Source organism: Poecilia reticulata, chromosome 7, assembly GCF_904066995.2.
Source record: "Poecilia reticulata chromosome 7, P_reticulata-male-v2, whole genome shotgun sequence".
NCBI classification, from domain to species: Eukaryota; Metazoa; Chordata; class Actinopteri; order Cyprinodontiformes; family Poeciliidae; genus Poecilia; species Poecilia reticulata.
The window spans coordinates 4,327,739-4,340,329 of record NC_088836.1 but is presented as its reverse complement, the minus strand read 5'-3'; positions in this window follow the sequence as shown (position 1 = coordinate 4,340,329).

The following is a 12,591-nucleotide window of genomic DNA, read 5'->3' as shown; positions in this document are numbered from 1 at the left end:
GTTAGGGATCTGGGCCGCAGAGGCCGTGAATGGAAATCCTTCTACTTCCAAATATTAACACTACAGGAGAATTAGTAAATCATGCCGGTGTCATTCTTAGGAGAGTGTGTATTTATAGTTGAGGGCATGATGTGTTCATAAAAGAGACTCTGGCTTAATGCAGATTTAGTGGAGCTGCATGCAAACGTCTGAGCTGAGAGCCTAGTTCCTCCTCTATCAGCTGTTTCCACACAGCAGAATTTCCAGTTTCACTCAATGATTGCTGTTTTGGAATCACACACTCTAGTCTACAGTGAGTTTAAATGAACATATTTTAAAAAGCATCATTATTGTATTCTTTTTGGAAGCTGTTTTTAGTTTTCCATAGGAAAATTGCAATATCTTTTTTAAAATATGTCAATAATTTGAAAAGTGCAGAATGTATTTTGACTTGTCAGACTGCATTGTGTGTTTTACCGTCAAGGAAACATGAATGTTACCTCTGGAACTATTTTGTCATGTGTTGTGACAGGAATGGCCTGCTGTGATCTCTGTTATGGTAAGCTCCTGAAACCTGCTGGCCTACCTCTCTGTGGAATGACAACTGGAATTTTACCCTTCATTTCGTTTGAGGGCGAAAGCAAAACTGTTTTTCTGTTTTCCGTTTGTTGATGTTGGATTGTTGCCGTTCGACTGAAAAGAACTATTATCAAGTCAAAAGATAAAATGTGGACGGATCTCAGCCTGGTTTGATTTAACACAACAGTTTTGGATTATTGATAATAATATTATTAGACAATTAACTTAAGTTAACTAATGTGTAAAGTTAAGGCTACCAAAAAGTAGATTGGAAAAAAAACTCCAAACATGAATCACTGAACTAGAATGATTGGGTTTCTTGTCTTAAGAGGCAAAATTCATACAGCACTGATTTTCTGACCAGGTCAAAATGTGAGTTGTGAACACAATTAGTACCAGAGTGCACTAGCTGCTTAGTATCTGAATGCTAATGTAAGCTTAAATTAATAAACTGATTCTCCAGGGTAACACTTTAAGGATTAAAGGGTAACACTTTATTTGAAGGGGGGGGGTGAATAAGACTGTCATATACATGACATAACACATGTCATGAACATCAATAAGTCTTCATGAATTTTTATGACTGCTGTCATAAAGTGTCATTCGGTAAATAATGACACTTTTAATACAAAGTTGACATTATTCAAAATGTCTTCGTTATGACAACTTGTCATTAACCTCAATAAAAATGTCTTCGTTATGACAACCTGTCATTAACCTCGCCAAAAATGTCTTCGTTATGACACCTTGTCATTAACCTAGACAAAATTGTCTTCATTATGACTTGTCATTTACCAAGAAATCATGATCTAACATAAATTTGTCATAATAGTAGTCAGAATGATTTAATTATTACACTAGCAAAAGCTTTAACAAAACAATGATTAATATTTCCACTCCCTGAAATAAAGCAAAACAAGTAGGACAAGCAATAAAGATTTCATTAAGCTTTATTACACTGTCAAATGATTTAATAACAGACTCATTAACAATTTATTTTACATCAACTAAAGTGGAACAAGTAGCACCAGTTATGAATATGTCATTAAGTGTTATTAGCGTGTGATTAATATTATCTCTTACCTCAAGTAAAGTGGAACAAGTAGCAAGTTATGAAAATGTCATTAAGTGTCATTACGGTGTCATTAATATTAACTTTTACCTCAAGTAAAGTGAAACAAGTAGCAACAGTTATGAAGGTGTCATTAAGTGTCATTAATATTAACTTTTACTGCAAGTAAAGTGAAACAAGTAACAACAGTTATGACGAAGTCATTAAGTGTCATTAATATTAACTTTTACCTCAAGTAAAGTGAAACAAGTAGCAACAGTTATGAAGATGTCATTAAGTGTCATTACAGTGTCATTAATATTAACTCTTACCTCAAGTAAAGTGAAACAAGTAACAACAGTTATGAAGATGTCATTAAGTGTCACTACAATGTCATTAATATTAACTCTTACCTCAAGTAAAGTGAAACAAGTAACAACAGTTATGAAGATGTCATTAAGTGTCATTACAGTGTCATTAATATTAGCTCTTACCTCAAGTAAATTGAAGCTAGTAGCAACAGTTATGAAAATGTTATTAAGTGTCAGTACAGTGTCATTAATATGAACTTTTACCTCAAGTAAATTGAAACTAGTAGCAACAATTATAAAGATGTAATTTAGTATTACAGTGTCAAATGCTATGCTAACAGAGTCATTGATATTAAGTCTTACCTCAAATGAAGTGAAACATCCTGGACTACTTATAACTACCTTCATAACTGTAGAACAAACCCTTTGTACATTGGAATATAACAGAAGATAACTTGTTCTGAGATAACAGAGGGTATAACGTCTGGTCAGTATATTGTTACTCTGAAATACTGATTGAAAACTAAAACATAATTACTTATTCTTTAACTTAAGAAAATAGGTTCTTTCAACAGTAAAATTTTTTGCTTTGATTATGTCAGCCATCTCCTTCGTAATAGCCTTCCTGTAATGCTCTGAAAACAGGAGATCTTCTTCTTGTCTTCATTTCCTGGAAGCAGCTCTTTGAAGGTGTCCAGAAAGGCTCAGAAATTACAGCTGTTCTTGCAATAGTTAATCATGGTGAAAGCCTTTTCATGAATTCAAACTTTTTGAATCTCTTCTGGACATTCTCTTAGTCGGTGATTACTCAATTCATTGTGGTCACTTAAAAAAAAAGAACAAAAACAAAAAATGTCATCATATTCCAGCATTTATTTAAATACCATTCCAAAAATGTCCCTTGCTGCACACTGTCAGAATGGTAGACTGGCAGACAAATGCCTAGTTAACATGACTGGTTGTTATAAAGTGCAATACAATTATTTCTTAACACAAGTAGCATAATAACTGGAACTGAACAAAATTATTCTGATCAAATATTTGTCTGGCAGAAGTTCAGACAGACTGTCACTGTTATTCAGAATGCATCATTTAATGTATAGTTGTAGGCACGTGAGTATAGTTTTAGTTTTACTTAATGAGCATAGTATAGTTTTATTTAATGAGCATTCTAAATTATTTCTAACCAGATACTCTAACTTATGGTTGTTTGCAAGAAACTTATTAATAAATAAATAGATTTAACACCAGTTTTTAGTTGTCTAAAACATAACTTATTAACTCAGCTGGTGATTGTTGATTCATGCTCCCCATTCCCCACTTACCTGGCTGTCCCACCCCACTTCACATGTCGAAAATATTAACACAAATACGACTTACCTAATTTTCTTGGGGAATATTTCATCTGCTTCTTTCTCTTTGGTCAAATAGGAACTTCTTTCTCTGGTGGCTGGTCCTTATTATCATCCTCCACACTCATAGCATGTCTTCATTAGCCAACTTTGTCCCCCCCACCATGTGTCCTTAGGCTAGCCTGGGTCTTCATGTGGCTAAAGTTGCCAAAGCAATGAACACAAGCACTGTGTCACATCAGCCAAGTTGCTAAATAATGCACATAAAGGATAACTTTGACTAACATATTAGCTTTTAATTTGCTAGATTAAAATTGGAGGGAAAAAACAATTTGCCTGTCTTTAAAATATGTTTAATGCCGTTATGCCGTTACTGAGTTGCAGTCTTGGGGCCGATTAAAATCATCTCATGGGTCACAAATGGCCCCTTGGCCACAGTTTGGATATCCTTGGCTAAAACCACTCAATTTATGTCCCAAAGACATAAACTCAGCATTTGGTTCAGAAATATTCCAAAAGATTTTGTATTTATTTTTTAAATGTTTTAGTCAAAAATAATTATTTCTAATAAAGATATTATGTTTGTGCATGTTGGAAAATGGAGCTGCGCCTTAATAGTAGAACATGATATTGCAGTGCTTTTGTTGATAACAATATTGATTAAAGCTTACCCACATGTCCATTAATACCAGCTGCTGGTCATAAAAGACAGTGGAAATCTCTCTGAGGGGCCAAAAACAAATATATACTAAAAAGAAGAGAATGGAAATACAGACTAGCTGATGTTGCATCCAAGCAGGCCAAATGATTGTGATAAGACATACTGCGAGGCGTTGTGAATTGCATACCTCTTTGACAAAAATAAATTGTTGCAATATTGTGCTGTGGAATAAAAATGCATTCATACAAACCTGCACTGAAAATCATAAAAATGTTCTGGATGATAATTTGTGTTTTAGCTGCTTTTCTCGATGGTCTTTTTGAACATGCTGCTCCCTAAACCCTTCAAAAGCTTCTCTTTTCCACTCTGAAATTGGACATTCTATAACTGGCTTTTTTTTTTTCTTTTTTGACTCATTCCTTGGTGGATTTCTAGCATGTCGAGGATCATTATCCCTCTCAGAGGTCACCTTCCGGGTCAGCTTCAGCTTTCAGAGCTTTGCCTTCTGATATGCTTTGATGTCTCGCAAATTTCACGGTTGGATCAATAGCTGCCTTTCTGCAGCTAAAGGGGGGGGACAAAAAAAACAATAAGATGTCCTTCAACCTGCTTTTTGAGTTGTCAGTGTTGTTCTGCTGCAGTGTTTACAGTCCACTCCTCCTGACTGCAGACACATGCACTTTGGCTTCAACAGCTGAGTGTCATGTGATGAATCCAGAAACAACAGTCACATATTTTTAGAGCACTTCCTCTTATCTAGTTAGTCCAATTTTCATCTTACAAAAAATCTGTCAACAGAAGATTTTCTCAAAGAGAAGCAGGATTTAAAACCCTTTAAAAGTTTTATCTGCAACAAAAAGGAGCACTGAGAGGAGCAACAAATGTTACTGGATACTTGAAGTGATGATTTTAAGCATTATAACAGACATGATGTTATTTGATATTCTTTGAAGTTTTACACATTTAAAAGGGGATTTAATATGTAAAATGATGGAACATAAAGCAATTAGTTCACTTTTAAAAAGCAGAAAAGAATTAATGCCTAAACTTTAAGCAGTTAAAGTTGTCTAAACAACAAGAACTCCACCTTCCTTCCTGATGGATCAATGATCCCAGGTTTCTACAAATGGTTTGAAGAGACATTCTGGGGAATGACCTCTCAAAGACAAGGTAGCAAAAAACACCAAATGGAAATGTACTTTGGACTTAAGTAACACTAAAAGGCCAGAATTACTGCTAAAAAAGATTACAAAGTCACTAGAAACATAGCAGAATAACAGAAGAAGGTTCTTTATGTGAAGTCTGGACTTCAGCTGCAGGGTCATCACAAGGACCAGGAATGTCTAAAGAACTGGTCAAAAGTGTGCATACACCATGCATTCTTTTTCCTCTGATACATTGTTATACAACAAACAACTTTATCAATATGGGTGTAAACATATTGATAAATGTCAAAAAAATGTTTACTCTATTATCACAAATGTCTAGTTTTCTTATCAGTGTTAAGTGAAGTAGACTAATTCAAACTGCTGGGTTTCCTGGAACCAATCCGACTTTTTAATATAGTGAATCATTTGTAGTATGAAAGATTATCGAATTGATTTCCGGGTCTATTAATTCCAAAGTCGGTTTGGCCGTGTGTGTGGGGTCATTATCTGTGTTTCCATTACAAAACTTTGTGGATAATGTTGGTAAAAGACAATTTTGCAATTGCAGTGTTTCCATTAAATAAGAAATTAAATTAAAATCACACATGAATAAGTTTGTTCACACGATAAGTCATTTAAAACATGCCACACTCATCCTCCAACTACTGCCTCTTTTTTTCTTCATGGTTTATGCCAGTGGCAAAAATATATGCATATTTTTTTAAACAAATATGCAAGCTTTTTCACTTGTAGTATAGAAAAATATTAGAAAATTTTAAGTGAACTTGTAAATTTTCATTAATTTTTACAAATTATTGAATTAAAACAAGCTACTTTACTTTGCCAAAGCATTACTTTTAAGTTAGTTTTGGCTTAATTCAAGTGTCTAAAGATGTTGTACTAAAAATGAGACCGAAAATATTTGGTAAGAGTTTGTGTTTTTGCAGTACCTGTTTTCCTTACGTCCCACTTATACACCATGGGTTTGTGTCTGGGTTGCCAAAGTAAGCTCATTTCAACAGGGTATTTTATAAATTACTTCTGCATTTGAGTCTTACATCACTTCAGAGTTTATACTTTTACACAAGTGTATTTTTACTTCATGCTTTCGCTTCTCTCTGCTCTATTTTTCCAGTCAGAAAGTCCCGTCCACATCCGACCTTGAATTTTATAATTTTCCATGTCTTCTTTTTTCCAATCAGGGTCATAACCAGTAATGTTTACAACGAATTCCCAAACATACGGGTAATTTACAACATAGGTGGTTTTAGGTGAGATGAAACCAGGAAAAACAGAGATGTTGGACGTTGGTAGGAAAATGTAGACTCCACATGGTCAGCCTGTGTTTGTGATTCAAACCTGTAACCTTCCTGCTGTAAAGTATCGGGTGTAAACCGAGTTCCTGCTTTATAACAATAACAAATGTTGAGCTCGCCAGAAATGTCTCGCCTCGGCTCACTGTGTTCCATACTCCCATCAGATGATTCAAGCCATTAAATGCTACACCAGAAGATGCCTGCGAGGAACGCTTTGCTCAAAACCGAGGGATCATGTTCTTCCATCCTCCTTTTTTCATCTTATCTAAAAAGAGTGTCTGTATTATTACTTTCAAAAGGGGACATGCTGTTCTAAACACTGTGTCTCCCCGCTCCAAGGTTTTAATTGTTATGGAGAACATCCAGTTTTTCGATGTGAGGGCATCGGGAAGGGACTGACTGCCTGACTGACGGCTGTGTTTGAGGGAAAAGTAGAAATGATTTAAAATAATCAGGGACAGTTATGGTGGTGTAGCAGAGAGCATCTGTTGTACAAACAAGGACAAGACATTGTTTTGTAGTCAAGACAAGACATTTGACTTTTGGAGCTGGTTTCTGTCAGCCTCGGAAACACAGCTTGTATTTTGAAGTCTTCCAATGGAGGAAACAAAACATTGTTTACATGTGCAACATGCTATGACAGATATTGTTATTTGCTTGTCCTGCTAACAGTAGTTAGCCTGGTCCTACTCGTGTCTCCACATGTAATAATTAGTTTTAATATCAGTTGTAGACAAGAGAGAAATGAACACAGCATGGAGTTCTGAGAAAAGGTATTTGCCTTCATTTTTTCATTTTTTGTTTTTTTTTTTGTGTGGTTTTTTTTCACATATAACCCAGACCCGATTCCTGCAAGATCTGTAAAACCAAGAATTTCCTTAAATAGAACCGGTTTGACAACATGAAGTAGACCTCCTTCAAAAGAACAGAGAAAAATCTAAGTCATTGCCAATGCACACAAAACCTTGTTGATATTCCACTAATGTCAAAAAACAAAAACTTCTCAATTAAATTAGAAATGCAGTTAAAATCACATGAATAAGTTGGTGGTCACGCCATGAGTCGTTAAAAAGAGTCAAGCAGTCAGTCCCTTCCGGATGCCCTCACATGGAAAACTCCTTTTACCACTTCCTGTTGTTTTCCTTGTCTTTTTTGAAAGCAGTAACATCTGATTGTTGACTACACATTTTTTGTGTGATGTCAAAAAAGTGTTTCCTCTAAAATAAGCTAATTTCGATATGGCTGAAAAACCACCTCACAAAAATTTTTTATCAAAAAATGCGAGTTGTTTCACAAATGATATGTTTCTACTGAGCAAATTAATTTTTGTAATTCCAATTTGCACAATTTTAATATCAATGGAAGCACAGCTGCTGACATTGAGCAGCCAGGAAATCATGACAATCATTTGTCAGACTTGAACTCCAGTGAACTTCCGTGAATGTAATTAACCACATATGGAGAAAACATTCCAACCTGAGAACCTTCCCATGCTTACCAGAGCTTCCACAACTCTGGCAAGCATCTACAACTCATCAAGCAGGTTTAAAAAAAAAAAAAAACAAGAAAAATATTTGATGTACTGCAGATGTCACTCGCTTAAGTTGGGAAGAGACTCTGCAGAAAGTAAAGGAACATGATCTCTCCAGTCGGACATGATGGTGGTGCTGTGATTATGAGGGACTGGTTTGCTGTTGATAATTTGCAGTAACTGATGGTACTATGATACCAATGATGCTCCCTAGATGGAAAATATCCACTCCTCAATTCTTAAGCTTAAGGCCAGGAACACTTGACCTACGTAGAAGGTCAATGAAATAAAGCAGGGCAGCAAGCAAACCTCTGAAAAAAGCAAAATTTTGGAATGGTCTAGTCAATGTTCTGAAATCTGATGGCGATCTTAATCAGGCTCACAAACCCTTTAATATGATTGAATTAGGAACTTCCACTATTAGGTAATTACCACTGTTTGGGTGGCATTCTTCCCTTAATATATGTAATCTTTTAAAACATGCATTTTGTGTTTACTCAGGTTATCTTAATTTAATATTTAACCTGTTTGATGTAACGAAGAAATTCAGAGTGATAAAGTGAAAACAGAACAAATCTGCAAAGGGGGGAAATTTTTTTTGTAGCCGATACAAAAATGACAAGACTGTAAATGTAATTGTGATTGTAATTTTATTAACTAGAGTCAACAGAATCATTTGAGCAAATCAGAACACTGGGATCCTAAATGATAAAATGCATGACATGCAGGGCCAAATGTTATCTATGAATCCCAACCAGTTTGGAAAGTATAAATGTGATTAGGAGATGAGGAGAAACGTTTGCTGAAATCTGCTGCCACTTTTGTTGATTTAAGAGTCACGGTGCATTTGCTCTTCTGTCACCAAGTCTTTTTTTATTTTCAAAATGGAAAAAAACTCCCTCAAGGAAGAGCAAAACCATCAGGGGAAGTTGTGTTCCATTCTTGTCGTTTTTGTTCACCTCCTCATAGTTGCCTCTTTCAGAAATAAATCCCAACAAACGTAATTTATTATCTCTAAGATGACATGTTTATTTATAATTCAAAGTCTTTAGGTGCCTCTTTGCACTCAAAAGCGACCAATTTTAATGGAACCTTTTCTATATTGAAATGAATAACTTGAGTTTATTTTTTATTTCTTCATAACCTGGTTATTACCAGAAGAGAAAAATGTGTGTGTTTCTATTGTAGAAGAATATTGGTGAAGATTCCCAGCATATTTTTACGGAAATAAAAATGTAACATGTAGAATTGTAACCCTGTGTACAGGGTTAGTTGTGTACTAACCCTGTACACAACTAACAAGGTTAGTTGTGTAAACTAACCCTGTTAATTTACACAACAGGGTTGAGTTGTGGGGATGACTCAGCCTCTGGCTCAGGTTTCAGCTACAAAAATGATCTAAAGTGACTAATCTCTAATGACAAAGAGCTGCATCCTGGATGGACCCAAACCCAGAAATGAACCAACGTTGGGTAGGAAGAAGCCCACAGTTTTTACCCAATTTCACCCAGAATGATGAAAGTGGATGTAGAGAAGAGCTGAACAGAAGAGACCTGAACAACAAGGAATAATGTCTGACCGGAGAAATAGAGGGTGACCACTGATTTAAGTTCAAGTTCAAGTTGATTCGTAAAACACCTTCAGCAACAAGGTAGTTCAAAGTGATTTCCATTATAAAAGCATCATACAATAGCCAATTATTAAACAATCCATAAACTACTTTTTGTAAAATGCCATCATCAGAATAATCTAATCACATTAAATATGTTGATCAATGATCCGGTTATTATCAAATAAAGGAAACTCTAAGCCTTGATTTAAAGGAACTCAGTGTTTCAGCAGTTTTGCAGTTTTCTGGAAATTTGTTCCAGATTTGTGGTGCATAGAAGCTGAATGCTACTTCTCCATGTTTGGTTCTGGTTCTGGGGATGCAGAGCAGAACCAGAAGACCTGAGAGGTCTGGAAGGTTGATACAACAGCAGCAGATCTTTAATGTATTTTGTTGCTAAGACATTTGGTGATCTATAAACTAACAAAAATACTATAAAGTTTAAAGTCAAACTTGTTGTCAACTGACCACCATCTGAAAGTACAACTGAATTTTCCCTCTCTGGGGCAATAAAGGATATTTCTATTGTATTATTTTCTGTACTTCACTGGCAACAGCAAGTGGTTTGCCATAATGAAGCTTTGGCGCAAATTCAATCTGGAAGACTCTTTAGCCTCACCTGCCTCATTAATCAGCGCCTCCTTCTCTGCACCGTGGACCTATCTGCGTTGGATCAAGCCTCGCTTCGGCCAATCATCGTTCGAGCTCCAGTTGAAAAGGACCTCCTGGCCATGGCCTCCTCCACTTACCAGCTGCGATCAACCCACCTCTGCCCCATCTCCACTTTCTGCTCCTGGCTCTCAGGCCACATCCTTCTTCGACTGCCGCCACTAGCACAGGCCCCGGGGGGATTACATTCCTATGCAGCATCAGGACTGTTTATCGAGTTTATCGAAGATCCAGCTCAACATCCCCGGCTGGGGCCTGAACGCCAAAGGACTTTAATGTTTATTTGTCATTAAACTTTCTTTAATCGCTTTCTTTCTCTGTCTGAGTCTCTCCAGATTGAATTGAAGTATGAAATGTCCGCTATGACCACTTATACTTTGGACAGCATTTTCTCTTTGGAATCTGGTGTGGATTGTTGTTGTTGGTTGAAATGACCCACATTTTGTCCACGCAGAGTGTGTTCGCAGGAGCTGGGTTAAAGCGGGCATGTCCTAATTAAGTTTTCAGTTTGTGTAGCAGAAACTATGTGAAATCGTACGTGCATCCTTCTGTTGTCTTATCCTTACATGCCATCTCCATCAGTCATTGGGCAAGAGGTGCAGTGCATAACTGAAGGCAATTTATAGAAACCAATTAATCAAAGTACCTGGTGAGAACCTAAGCATGAATGGGGAAAAACCTGCAAACTCTGTGCAGAAAGACCCCAGAGCTCTGGTTCAAACCCAGGACCTTCTTGCTGCAAGGCAATGGTGCCAACAGCTGCTCCACCCTGCAGATATGTGTGGGATCAGTAAACCGCTTTAGCTGAAGCTGTCGCCAGCAGATCTTCTGCTTCATCTGTCTGATGTTATATTTGTAGACAGATGATCAGAAGCTGTAAAAACAGCTCATTCCACTGGGATTCTTTAGGTACAATTTGAGCCGATACAGCCGTCCCCACCTGCCTGCACAGGATTCCTGTTTAAGAACTACTGACATGACAATGCATGACTGATGGCTCACAAGGAAATGTTTGGAATCTGTCCGAGCAAAGAGTTATGAAACGCTTGGGTGCGGCTCATGTCAAACCTTTCCTACAAGGTGAATAAAGGTAAACAGAAGCATCACTGAATGCCCCTCAGCCGGGAACATGTGTTGCCCAAGATGAGGCCCCGCTCATGAGAACTGGGCCAAAAGCCTGTCTTTCCACCACACCCAGAGGACAATACCTGTTGGCTAAAATCATAAATGTCACACTAGTCAGGAATACTGAATGAGCTGCGGCACTGCCGGAGCAAAGAAGCCCAAGTGGAAAAGTTATAAAATATGAAGTTGATGGATGAGCATGTGTAAAAACATTATAGAGATACAGTATGTGTGCAGACAGAAAGATGAGTGAGCTCTGACAAGAACCAAAATAAACTGTGACTTACACCAGGAGGAGTCCTTGAACGACTAAAGAGAGGGGCTTTAGCTAAGCTTGAAGTTTCAATATGGGGATCTCTTGGGGATCTCAGAGGTTGACGTGTGCAGGTGTCTCAGGTTGCAAGCCTTACTTTAGCAGATAGTTCTCTGACGAGGCCCTCTGATTTACTTAGCACTGGCCTACTGAGTTTCCAATGGAACTCTTTTTCTGCACCTTGCAAAAGTATTTACACCCTTTTAACTCACAAACAAGATGTTAAAGACCAACAAGATTTTTTGTAGGGTAAACAAAGACAAATGGATTTCTTTTATTTTATTGGAATGCGTGACTTGGCTTTGTATTCCTGAGCCTGTCTGTCAGTGCTGCAGGAAAGTATCCTTACAGCGTGATGCCACCACCGCCTTGTGTCAGTAGAGTTGGGATTTTCCATGGTTTCAAAACCATGCATACTCTGAATTGCCCTTGTGTGGTTGTTTATTGTGTGTGTCATTTTGTACCCTGCTTCGTCCCACTGATTGCCCCTTCAAACCAAAAAGAATAAGGGGATTTAGAGGATGGATTGATGGATGCACCACATTCCAACCCTAGTGACTGAAAGACATTGCTTACACAACTGGGCGAAATGAGTTTCCTCCACAGGGCATCTGGGTTCTCTTAGCACTGGCCTACTGAGTTTCTAGTAGGTCAGTTACCTTACGTACTCTGACGTACTTCACCCCATGGAGGTACGCACATACTCGAGGCGAATTCAGTGGGGATACATTTTTTCAACAGCATACACCTATTTGGTGTTGCACAGCAAGCAACTTAGCAGGAAACCAAACTGTTGTATGGCTGAACAGGCAGAGACGAAACTGAGCTAGGAGTCCAACTAAATCATCAAACCTGCTGGTATCTGTTTTGACTGTGGCAAATGAAGGAATTTATTACTAGATATGGGTATCTGGTTAGGACGCCTCCCTGGTGAGGTGTTCCAGGCA